Source organism: Bubalus kerabau, chromosome 10, assembly GCF_029407905.1.
Source record: "Bubalus kerabau isolate K-KA32 ecotype Philippines breed swamp buffalo chromosome 10, PCC_UOA_SB_1v2, whole genome shotgun sequence".
NCBI classification, from domain to species: Eukaryota; Metazoa; Chordata; class Mammalia; order Artiodactyla; family Bovidae; genus Bubalus; species Bubalus kerabau.
Window position 1 is genome coordinate 65,762,763 of NC_073633.1, and position 13,436 is coordinate 65,776,198.

Genomic DNA, 13,436 nt, shown 5'->3' on the forward strand with positions numbered 1-13,436 from the left:
CTGAGACCCAGAATAGTTCAGTATTTATCCAAGGTCAATTAATTACTAGAAAAAAGTTTAAAACAAAAGAAATAATATGGTGTTATTTCCGTATCCCTATGCTGCCTCTGACTTTATAATCATTTGTCTACTCCTAAGTATTATATAGCATGTATTAATGTTTATATTAAAAGAGCACTGTGAAGATAAAATTTTTCATACTATCTTTGCACTAACTCATCATTTTTATTCCCTTTCTTTTGCCTCCTTTAATTGGGAAAAGTCCTAAAAGTACTAGAAATAAATTGAGAACATAGTAAATGTGGACAAAAGAAAGAACCAATTTGCCAATATACCATTTCTTTTTCAACCTTTCATAAGTGCTTGTTATAAAAAACTCTGCGACTTCTTTTATTTGCTTTTGTGTTTGTTCTGTTTGAATTTAGTGGCCTTTAGAGAGAGGAGCTGTCTGGCTATACTCCCCAAACTGACTGATTTACTCTCTGAAATCCAACTGTATATATGTATGTATTCTATAACAATTATGAAGATACTTACTAATGAACAGAATTATAAATGTTTTTAACAAATGTCAAAAATGTGTTTAAAAAACAACCAAATCAAATTTTGCAGCATCTTTAGCAATTTGTAAGCAAATAAACTGAAGGTTTCCACCCCAACTCAGAGGAACATAAATGGAGATGTTTTGTACAAGGCAAGTTGGAATAGAGCCTTTTTAATAATAAGAAAATGCCAAGTACTCATTAGGGCCTATCATAGAGAAGATAATTTCAGCTGTTTATAGTTCTTTACATGCAAATGATCCCATTGCATGATGCAAATTAATATGTGATGTTTTAATAATATCAGTGACAGTATAATGATACATGTGTTAATAACAAAAGCTATGCTTTGAAGTTCGGAGAAGGCAATGGCACCCCACTCCAGTACTCTTGCCTGGAGAATCCCATGGATGGAGGAGCCTGGTAGGCTGCAGTCCATGGGGTCGCTAAGAGTTGGACACGACTGAGCGACTTCACTTTTCACTTTCATGCATTGGAGAAGGAAATGGCAACCCACTCCAGTGTTATTGCCTGGAGAATCCCAGGGACGGGGGAGCCTGGTAGCTGCCGTCTAGGGGTTACACAGAGTCGGACACGACTGAAGTGACTTAGCATAGCATAGCATGCTTTGAAGTTAAGCCTACTCGCATTCATATTCCAACCCTGACAGTCACTAGCTTTAGAACCTAGAGCAAGCTACCTACCTCTGTGAGCCAAAGTTGCCTCTGCAAAATGAGCATAACTCTGCCAGGCCCATGGTAACAACTCAGTAAGTTTACCTCTTTAGTAGTTATTTTAATGATCCTAAAATAATATTAGTAACTTGTGTTATCATTATAGGGAGAAAGTGTAACTTTAAAACACTTCATTTCTTCCCCTTCAAAGTCTCTTAGCATCTTGTGTTGACTATAAGGAAACTAGAAGTTTTAAAGCAGTATTCTGAATATGAATTTCTTGAACTTTAATATATAATGTTAATCACAGTGAATTCATCAGGCTTACTATTCAATATCTACTGTTTATAAGTTAACTCACTACCCAGATATTTCCAGAAAACAATCCATCATTGCACACAGAAATTTTTGATATGATGATTTCAATCATCAGCTAATATTGAACACCAATCTTTCTTAATTAAAGTGAACACACCTAAATGGGCTTCTCTGGTGGTTCAGACAGTAAAGAATCCATCTGGAATGTGGGAGACTTGGGTTCAGTCCCTGGGTCAGGAAGATCCCCTGGAGGAGGACATGGCAACCCACTCCAGTATTCTTGCCTGGAGAATCCCTATGCACAGAGGAGTCTGGTGGGCTACAGTCCATGGGGTTCACGAAGAGTCGGACATGACTGAGTGACTAAGCATAGCCTCACAACACCTAAATAGGCACAACAGGCCTATATATTTTTATTGAGGTATAGTTTACTTACAACATTATATTAGTTTTAGGTATGCAGCACAGTGATTCAAAATCTTTACAGATTATACTCCACATAGAGTTATTCTACAATGTTGGCTATATTCCCTATGCTGTACAATATATCTTTGTAGCTTATTTATTTTATACATAGTAGTTTGTACCTCCTAATCTCCTATCCACGTCTTGCCCCTTCTCCTTCTTTCTCCCTACTGTTAACCACCAGTTTGCTCTCTATATCTGTGAGTCTGTTTCTTTTTTGTTATATTCATATTTGTTTTACTTTTTAGATTCCACATATAATTGATAACCTACATTATTTATCTTTGTCTGAATTATTTCACTAAGAATAATACCTTCCAGGTCCATACATGTTGTTGCAAATGACAAAATTTCATTTCTTTTCATGGCTGAGTAGTATTCCATTGTGCATATATGTGTGGTTTATATTATATCTTCTTTATCCATTCATTGTTGATGGACACTTAGATTGCTTTCATATCTATGCTATTGTAGATAATGATGCTGTATCTCAATGAGATACAGTATCTTTTTGAATTAATATTTTCACTTGTTTTGGATAAAAAGTACATTTTCATATCTTTCAGTTCCAGGAGTGGAATTGTTGGCTCATATGGTAGTTCTGTTTTTAGATTTTTAAGGACCTTCCACAGTGGCTGCACCAATTGACTACTTTCCCACCAACAGTGTACATCCCTTTCTCCACATCCTCTCCCACATTTGTTATTTGTGGTCTTTTTGGTGATATTCATTCTGAGAGGTATGAGGTGATACCTCACTGTGGTAGCCTATGTATCATTTTAAAACTAGAACTTGTATACTAACAAGCTGGCCAATTTCCTGAGCGTTTTTCCTTTTCTTCTGTAAAGTGAACTAACTGTGATTATAAGCTTACAATGAAGAGGGTGAAATTGATAGTTGCTCAGTCTTGTCTGAGCAACTATCAATTTCACCCTCTTCGTTGAAGTTTTGTCTGGGAGAAGGCAGCGGCAACCAACTCCAGTACTCTCACCTGGAAAATCCCATGGACAAAGGAGCCTGGTAGGCTGCAGTCCATGGGGTCGCTAAGAGTCAGACATGACTGAGCGATTTCACTTTCACTTTTCACTTTCATGCATTGGAGAAGGAAATGGCAGCCCACTCCAGTGTTCTTGCCTGGAGAACCCCAGGGACGGGGGAGCCTTGTGGGCTGCCATCTATGGTGTCATACAGAGTTGGACACAACTGAAGTGACTTAGCAGCAGCAGCAGCAGCAGTCTTGTCTGACTCTTGTGACCCCATGGACTGTAGTCCACCAGGCTCCTCTGTCCATGGGATTTCTCAGACAAGAATACTGGAGTGGGTTGCCATTTCCTTCTCCTACATAGCTCTTGGACAGCATTTCAAATTAAGAGAATAGTTTTAAAGTTCTCTTTACTGAATAAGAGAACATCCAACTAGTAAAGAACATCCAACTAGGTTTAAATCTCACTAAAAATCTATGGATTTCAGAGTCCAAAATTATATGCAGGCTCCTAACTTTGGCATATATTTGTGGTTCAAGGTCACTCTTAAAACATTGGTTCAGGTTCATTTTATAGCCTTTCTAACAACTGGACATGGAACAACAGACTGGTTCCAAATAGAAAAGAAGTATGTCAAGGCTGTATATTGTCACCCTGCTTGTTTAACTTAGATGCAGAGTACATCATGAGAAACGCTGGGCTGGAAGAAGCACAAGCTGGAATCAAGATTGCCGGGAGAAATATCAATAACCTCAGATATGCAGATGACACCACCCTTACGGCAGAAAGCAAAGAACTAAAGAGCCTCTTGATGAAAGTGAAAGTGGAGAGTGAAAAAGTTGGCTTAAAGCTCAACAGTCAGAAAACAGAGATCATGGCATCTGGTCCCATCCCTTCGTGGCAAATAGATGGGGAAGCGATGGAAACAGTGACAGACTTTATTTTGTTGGGCCTCCAAAATCACTGCAGATGGTGACTTCAGCCATTAAATTAAAACACGCTTGCTCCTTGGAAGAAAAGCTATGACCAACCTAGACAGCATATTAAAAAGCAGAGACATTACTTTGCCAGCAAAGATCTGTCTAGTCAAAGCTATGGTTTTTCCAGTAGTCATGTATGGATGTGAGAGTTGGACCATAAAGAAAGCTGAGCGACAAAGAATTGATGCTTTTGAGCTGTGGTGTTGGAGAAGATTCTTGAGAGTCCCTTGGACAGCAAGGAGATCCAACCAGTCCACCCTAAAGGAAATCAGTCCTGAATATTCACTGGAAGGACTGATGCTGACGCTGAAACTCAATACTTTGGCCACCTGATATGAAGAACTGACTCATTGAAAAGCCCCTGATGCTGGGAAAGATTGAAGGCGGGAGGAGAAGGGGACAACAGAGGATGAGATGGTTGGATGACATCACCGACTCAATGGATGTGAGTTTGAGTAAACTCCGGGAGTTGGTGATGGACAAGGAGGACTGGCGTGCATCAGTCCATGGGGTCGCAAAGAGTTGGACACAACTGAGTGACTGAACTGAACTGAACAACTGAGTGGAAGCTTGGTTTTATTTCTTCATTACACCAAAGATAAATTTCCTGGCTCTGCAGTTTCCATTTAGAAATTTAAATGTTTTACCCAGATCAGGGGTGAGAGTAGGGAGGATGTGGGTGGTGTGGAGGGCATGCTCTGTTGTCAGATAAGTTTGGGAAAGCATATATAGTCTGCTAAAGTTCCCTTATGGCTCAGTTGGTAAAGAATCTGCCTGCAATGCAGGAGACCCTGCTTTAATTCCTAGGTCAGGAAGATCCCTGGAGAAGGGAAAGGCTACCCACTCCAGTATTCTTGGGCTTCCCTTGTGGCTCAGCTGGTAAAGAATCAGTCTGCAGTGCAGGAGACCTGGGTTTGATCCCTGGGTTGGGAAGATACCCTGGAGAAGGGAAAGGCTACCCACTCCAATATTCTGGCCTAGAGAATTCCATTGACTGTATAGTCCATGGGGTCACAAAGAGTCGGACACAACTGAGGCACTTTCACTTTCAAAGTTCTGCAATTCATGCTAGTGAAGTATAGGCTCAGTGAATTTTCTCTGTGAAAAAACTTGCTCAGCTTTTTTTAACATAATATTTTCCAATAAGCTGCAGAAACTGTGCTATAGGAAACACCATTGATTATCTTGAGGGACACTAGTGTTCTAAGAAATAAAGTTTGGAATTGCTGCTGTAAGAAAAATCTGCAGGCTGAGTTGATTTTGAATTTGATGTCAAATCATTTTCTCATTTATCTACAATTATATCTGATGTTCAGATAGGCAGACGAAACGGAAAATATTCCAGTAGCTTTTAATGGAACATGATAAATATGCTATTTAAGGATGTTGAAATATACCGCATTTCTCCTTTCTAGTATTAAACAGAAAAATAAACTGTTTCAGAATAGTCTGTATAAATAAGCAAAGATTATACAGATTTATGCACAGATTTTCAAATTTATTTCAGAAACACATGCAGTAATCTATTATCATTTCAACCCTCTGTACACTATTTTATTTTTGTTTTCACCTCAGAAACCCTCCCTCTACTCGTACCAATCCATTGTACTCAATTTCCCTTATTCTGTAAGGGCATCAAAAAGTTGGTGAAATATTGTACATTAACTATACTTCAATTTAAAAAAATAGAAAAGCTATATTTTATAAGTATTCTTTGTATTTAAGTCCTCCCTAAACTTAAAATACAAAATTCACTAATGTGTATATAAAGTCCTCTTTCCTTTCATCTCTTGCCTTTTCTCTCCCGTTCAGGGACAAAGATATTTTCTTCCTTTTTATTCTTAGGACACTAGTGAATGGCTCTATCAAGTGCTTGTGGCCACTTCATTAGTAATGATCACATTCTTCTTTAGGGAAGTTGACTGACGTTACTGAAGAATCTCTGAAGACAATTCTCCCCAGTATATATCAAACTTTTTTTACCCAAGAAGAATATTGTCTGCCTAACTGGCAAGTTTTACCAGGACATGGGCATTGAATAGTTCTCCTCTCTCCTTCCCCACTCTAATTCCTTTGTCTTTATATATTACTGCTACTGCTGCTAAGTCACTTCAGTTGTGTCCGACTCTGTGCGACCCCACAGACTGCAGCCCACCAGGCTCCCCCGTCCCTGGGATTCTCAAGGCAAGAACACTGGAGTGGGTTACCATTGCCTTCTCCAATGCAGGAAAGTGAAAAGTGAAAGTGAAGTCTCTCAGTCGTGTCCGACTCCTAGCGACCCCATGGACTGCAGCCCACCAGGCTCCTCCATCCATGGGATTTTCCAGGAAAGAGTACTGGAGTGGGGTGCCATTGCTTTACTATACAAACACAAATAGCTGACTAAGTTTAATAATGTTTTCCTTGTTAGTAAACTTGGTATGGCTTCTCTACCTAAGTCAGAATCAGGTATCTCAAATACAGATATGAATCTTGGTCAAAAAACTGTCAAATGTTCAGTGAGTCTTTGATGTGGTTTTCAGAACCACGTGAAAGGCAGATAATTTTTATTTTCCAACCTACTTTGCTTGTAGAAGGATTGGATATGAACTGGGAAGACATTATCCTAAGTGAAATAGGCTAGATACAGAAGAACAAATACTATATAACACAGCTTTCAGGAAAAATCTAAAATATTAGCCACCTCTCATAGAAGCAGAGAAGAATAGTGGTTTCTAGAGACTGGAGGGTGGGGAAAACAAGGAGATATTAGTCAAAGGATACTAAGTTTCAGTTATGCAAGATAAATAAATCCAAGAAACATACTCTACACTGTAGTGTTTCTAGTTCACAATATTGTAGATATACTTAAATATTTGCTAAGAGGATAGATAGATCCAAGTAGGCCATCTTAAAGGAAATCAGTCCTGAATTGGAAGGGCTGATCCTGAGGCTGAAACTCCAATACTTTGGCCACCTGATGGGAAGAGCTGACTCATTTGAAAAGCCCCTGATGCTGGGAAAGATTGAAAGCGGGGGAAAAGGGGATGACAGAGGATGAGATGGTTGGATGGCATCACCAACTCAATGGACATGAGTTTGAGTAGGCTCCAGGAGTTGGTGATGGACAGGGTGGCCTGGCATGCTGCAGTCCATGGGGTCGCAAAGAGTCGGACATGACTGAGCGACTGAACTGAACTGAAGAGGATAGATCTTATGTTAAGTACTTTTATTACTACTACTATTAATAATAATAAAAAAGATCAGGAGAAAACTATTGGAAGTGATAGATATGTTTATGGCATAGATTATGATGATACATACTTACCTCTGAATTCATCAAATTGTAACTTTCAATAATTACAACTTTTTGCATGTTAATCATACCTCAGAACATTTTTTTAAAGCTTGAATATACTTTAGAAAAAATAGGAATTCATGTGGAAGCCCATTTCCTTTAATGTTGTTTTTTATCCATATTACTTAGGTATATGCAATTCCTGCCTCTTCTATGTGCCATATGTGAAATTAAAACATAGAAATGTATTGTATTCCAGTCGTAATGTAAAAGAAGTTACTGTGCTGTTTTGGTGCAGTAGAAGAAAGCTGGGATCTTTAGAAAAGAAAGGAAAGAAAGCTTTGCTTTAATCCCTAACTTACAAACAGAACAAACTTTTAGGTTCGTAGCCTTTCACTAATCTGAATAAACCCTCTAGGCTTGTAGTTTCTTTCCTATTGGATTTTCTAGACTGCAGCTTGTCTCTTTAAATCACTGCTTTTGTAGGGTGGCCATAGGAGGTGAAACCCTAATTTGGGGGCATCGGTTCATAATCATAAATGGCTAATTTAAGTGCCTTGTAAGCTGGCCTTGATGCCTATACTCCAGGTTCCCTGCTTGCAGCACCACTTGAAATGTCAGAAGGGAATCAGACCTGCCTGTTATTGTGAAATTGTGGCACAGGACCTATTTTTTTCCCAGCAATGAACTCGTTCATCCAAGATGCCTTCTTAAATAGTAGCTAGAAAGCTGTCATCACATGGATTTCCAAGCCAGTTCACCAAATGTTGGATCCACTAAGATTTGTCAAAAATGTTGAATCCTGATGCATTATCCAGAGATTCGTTCCTGATGGGCCCATTTTAAAATCCTTCAGGTCAAAGGTGAACTCTGGAGCCCTCTAAGGGTTCCAAAACATTCGCAGGACACCTAGGGGGATCCTGCTGAATTAGAAGCCTTGGCTCCTTAAGTAGTGGTTTTCAACCTTAGCTGCAGATTAGAATCACTGGAGAGCTTTAAACAAACACTGATGCCTGGGTTCTTCGTGCCTTCACAAGAGTCTCCTTTAACTAGGTGGTGCTTTCCCCAGTAATCTAACGTGATCCCCGTAGTTTTGTAGCCATGTCAGGATTATCTGGGGAACTTTTGAAATTTCTGATGCCCAGGCTGCACCCCAAATAAATCTAATGAGAATTTTTGTGGATGGAACCTGGTATCAGTATTTTTTAAAGTTTCCCAGCTGATTTCAATATTTAGTCAAGGCTGAGAAATTGAAAAATCTAGAAAAGAAATCCCTTCCACATAGATCTAAAAGGTGGCGTCTTACATCCTCTTCAATTCACCTGGGTCTCTGAAAGCTCTAAAACTATAGGCTGAAGAGTTGTGATACAACTGAGTCACAAGGTAAAATGCATGATCAGATACTCTGGATTGATAAGAAATGAAAGTGATGATCAGTTCAGATAAGAATCTATAAAATAAATAAGAAATACACCTGTGGCAATGAGCTGTTGTTAGCATTTATTAAACACCAGACACTGGTATTAGCCTAAAAATAGAGGAAGACCATAAAATGGAAAATTATTCTTAATATTAGAGTTTTCAAAGAATAGCTAATATTTCCAAATTGAGCTATTTCCAAATAGCTGTTATTTCCAAATCTTCCATAATTTAAACCTTGGGAACTTAAGGAAATGCAGGTCACCAGTTCTATAGGATTCCATTTTGTCAGTAATTCTACAGTTTTGGTTCAATTCCATAGACATGTTTGTCATTGTCTATTTTTTTTAAATGAGTTTGTGATTTTTTTATTTCTTCCTTTGACAGTTATTTTCACAATCTTCCTTTGTGAGTTATTTTTTTCTTTTAGATAACCTACTAGAACTCACTGAAGCATAAGCAAGTTTACCATCTTTATATTTAGAGGAGATACGTATATTTGTTAGCTACTAGCAAAGATTCTTGTTGAGCAGGAACTTATCCAAAGAATTGTTGACAATTAAATCGCTGAAGATTTTGTGGTCAAAGTCAAATCCAACAACAGTGTGTTTATTTTCTTTTTGCCAATTGTTAGGCCATATCCCATCACAGTCTAACAATCCAAAAGAGAATATTGCCAAATCACTGGCCAGTTTTCAGAATGGCTAACCCTTTTCTTACTATGGAACTTTCAATGCTTAATTGTAACAAGTGAGGCATACTTTTTCTTGAATCAATGGCTTATGGCTATTAAGAATTCCTTCTCTAAAGAAATGGGAAGAGAAAAACTTTGGTAGTAATTGAATGTCAGAAGCAAGAAAATCATTCCCAGGGACTGAGTTCACATCTGTCTTTCAGGGCAGTTGTCATTTGCCCAGCGCACTGCTGCTGTCTCTCACTTGGCACCTCAACTCCCAGCTTAAACAGCAGCTATTTGTGTCAGGTGTGGAGTGATAGCCTCTGTCTGCCGATGGGCTGCCTGGGCCAATTATCTAAATTCACCCCCTGGCCTTGTCCCCGAGTGGAAAGCTCTGACTACATCAGTGGAAGGACTGACCATCCGTTGCCAGTCCCTTTGTGATATTATTAATGCTCTCCTTCTGCAGAGAATGTGGATTCTTATTTCATCTTGGAGGGGCATTTTGTACTTTTAGTATTATTATTATTAATTCAGGTTAGGTTCTAGTTTCATCTCTTAGAAGCCTACTAAAAAGCTAAATGTGGTGCCACCAGAGAACAAGTTAAGAGGAGAGGCTTTCCTCTCCTTGGGTAAGAATAGTGTGCTCTCTCAGGACCAGTTCTCCAGTGATAACTTCTCTCTCTCCCAGAGTCAGAAATGCAATTCAGCAGCTCTTGGCCTCTTATAAATTCCTATTTTTACATAGCCGGGTCTTGCTTATACAGTTACTAATACAAGTCTTGTTTCTGTTGGGTTCCTTGGTGCATTTTTTTCTGCCATTTATTCAATCTTATTTAGATACAAAATATTTCACAAGACAGCACTGTAATTAAGCCTGAAGTGAGACCCTTACAACCCAGAGTAGCTTAGATGATTTTCTTAATTCCCTAAAGATGTGAGGGGCTTCCCAGGTGGCTCAGTGGTGAAGAATCAGCTGGCCAGTGCAGGAGACATGGATTCTATCCCCGGGTCAGGAAGATCCCCTGGAGAAGGTAATGGCGACCCACTCCAGTGTGCTTGCCTGGGAAATCCCATGGACAGAGGAGCCTGGCAGGCTACACTCCATGGGGTCGCAAAAGCGTTGGACACGACTGAGCGGCTAAACAACAATAACAAAGATGTGAGACCTGAGCCGTCATATCCACTCCTTATCACTCCCCTTCTCTTCCTCCAACCCTCCATTCACCTGCCCCAGCCTAACACTTCTGGAAGCAGAATTATACACCCAGATTTTTCACCTCACCTACCTACTCCAATCCATTATCTTAGCAACATCTTATAAACCACATTCCTATGAAGGAGCGGTGCTTCTGCTGGTGAAGATAGCAGTCCTTCAAGATGCATTAATATCTTCAGGTCATTTTCCCTTTCATTCAAAGCAAAGCCATGAAAATAGACTAGGGACTTTCTTATGGTAACCCAGAAAACCACTGTTCATGTAGATGATGTCCAACTTTTCATGCCAAATTTTATCATCTAAGACATTTAAATGTATCCCATCTTAAAAGGCCTCCAAAGAAGAACGTTCAACAATGTATGAACGAAGTTAAGGCATCAGAACACATGAAATTCGAAGTTTAATTTTGATCTTTTCCACTTTCTGTACTTGGTATTTCAACCTAGTAGATAATCCAATTACCTTTTACTTTCTCATTTTAATGAAATAGGAAGGAAACAGCTTTTGTTCATTTATTCATTAATTCAGTTAAGGATTGAGAGATATAAACAATAAGTTTTGTAATTTCAGATTTTTGTTTTCTTTGACTTTTAAACGAAATCTTCTGAGCAATTTCTTTGAATCTGGATGCAATAGCTTCAACTTCACCTAGGGCAATTTGCATTTTTTGTATGAGACACTCAATTTTAAAATTAGTAAGGAAATAAATATTAGAATTCTCTTCTATGTTATTCTCTGTATATTTTTCAATGGAGTACCTTAGGATTTTCTGTAGACAACAGTGAGTTAGCCTCTATTTATGAAGAAGTCTGACAGGCTTATTCTTCAGTAAGATAGCAGCAAAACTTGACAACAATTTGGAGCTTACTGAAAGGATCCAGATGTAAGCTTCCCTTTCTAGGAGAATTTACCTGGAAGTATGTACACTATATATAGTATATACTATCAAGAAAGTATATACAGTCTATGAAAAAGCTTATAGAAATAAGATTATTTACATAATATATATTATTTCTTTTAGTACATTGGTATTGTGACATTCGAACTTATAATGATATAGGATGACTTTCTTTCTTTCCTTCCTTCTTCTTTACTTCCTCACTTTCTTTGTTCCTTTATTTTTCACTACAGAATTAGTGTTAGAAGAGAAATTATGTACCATATTGCCTTTATGGTTACTCAAGGTCAGTGCTAAATTGTGTTTCAAACTATGGAAAATTTTAGCACTTTGTGTATGTTTTAAAATATCTGGGTTTCATAGTTTCAAGAAATTTTAATACAAAATAAGACACATATCTGAATGCATTCTTATTGTAGGTATTCCAATTTTAGATATTCTAATTGATCCCAAATAATTATGAATAATGTTCACTTTCACTGAATTTTGCATCTAATTTTTCACTTTTTCATTACTTGGTAAAAGCAGTCAAAAGGAATTAGCATATGGAAGAATTCTACAGTGTTTAGGCTCAATAACTTTACTACTACAATTTGAAATTAGTTTTGACAGCTCAACTTATCATTAAGATGATATTCACTTTCATCTCATTCAGTATATATGGTAATTATATCATATAATCATATAATTTAGATTGTTCACATTTATGTTATATATTCTAAAGTTTAGATTAAAATAGACTATAAGAACTAAAATGTATATTGGATCATCTGTACATATCCCACATCTTACAGATTAAAAAATGAGAATTGGAAAAAGTAAGGAGTTGTACCAGAGTCAGTCACAGGCAGGGTTTGGACCTATCTGTCATAACTTCCACCTGGGCTCTGTTTTCTCCACCAAGTTCTGTTATCCATTATAAATCTCAATAACTTTTAAATGGGCTTCCCTCGTGGCTCAGATGGTAAAGAATCCTCCTGCAGTGCAGGAGACCTGGGTTTGATCCCTGGGTTGGGAAGATCCCCTGGAGAAGGGAATGGCTACCCATTCCAGTATCTTTCCTGGAGAATTTCATGGACAGAGGAGCCTGGCAGGCCACAGTCCATGGGGTCATTTATTGATATGAGCCAGATTCTTTTGCTCACATAGAAATAGCTATCCACAAAACTTTCCTCCAAATAGTTATTTCCTTAGCTAAACTTCAGTATAATCAGAACAATATTCTAGAACTAACATGATAACATTATTAATAGAGGTAATAATAACCATACTGTTAGCAATCCATTAAAATGGCCTTAACATTCTATATCAATTATAGTTTAAAAAGTAGTTTCTCGCATTTTCATATTGGAAACATAATTCTCCATATTCCCATATTGGTTTATTATTAATAGTTTAGAAGCCTAAAAGACATTTATTAAATAAGCAGCAAAGTTTTAAATGTTCACTTGTAAGCCTGGCACTATGCTAAGCAAATGTTTACAGTATCACCCCCATGCATTCTTTTTCAATTAAATTTGACATATGTAACATTATAAAATGATATGTTATAACATTGTTCAAGTGCTAGTAATGCAAACAAAATTTCTTTTCACTCAGGGATTTTAAATTCTTAGTGTACATGTTCAGGTATATATTTTACTCCATAAAATTTAATACTTTTGAAATTGGTTATTAATCATAACTGCTAAATGATAAATCCAAACCTGATACATCAAGATAAAAAGAATAACTGATTATTGAAGAAAATATAATTATCTACATTTGAATCATGAAATTAATGTCTCTTCCAACTCACTTTTATTTCCTCCTTCACATTTATATTTCCCTTAAGGTAACATAGAACTTTTATGGCATAGAATATGAAGATTAAAAAAATTTTAGGAGGAGCCTGTTTTTGTGCCTAGGTAAATAATTAAGCAATCAAATACAAGTTCCTATGACATGAACAGATGAGGAGACCACAGATTCCTATCTGTTTTATA

The 13,436-nt window shown here is 37.6% G+C and overlaps 2 protein-coding genes across 2 annotated transcripts in view; one reads left to right on the forward strand and one right to left on the reverse strand.

Moving 5' to 3' along the window:
• FAM227B (family with sequence similarity 227 member B) overlaps positions 1-13,436 on the forward strand; it is a 203,824-nt gene that overhangs the window by 117,212 nt on the left and 73,176 nt on the right. The gene's annotated exons all lie outside the window — the stretch shown is intronic.
• FGF7 (fibroblast growth factor 7) overlaps positions 1-13,436 on the reverse strand; it is a 61,722-nt gene that overhangs the window by 46,369 nt on the left and 1,917 nt on the right. The gene's annotated exons all lie outside the window — the stretch shown is intronic.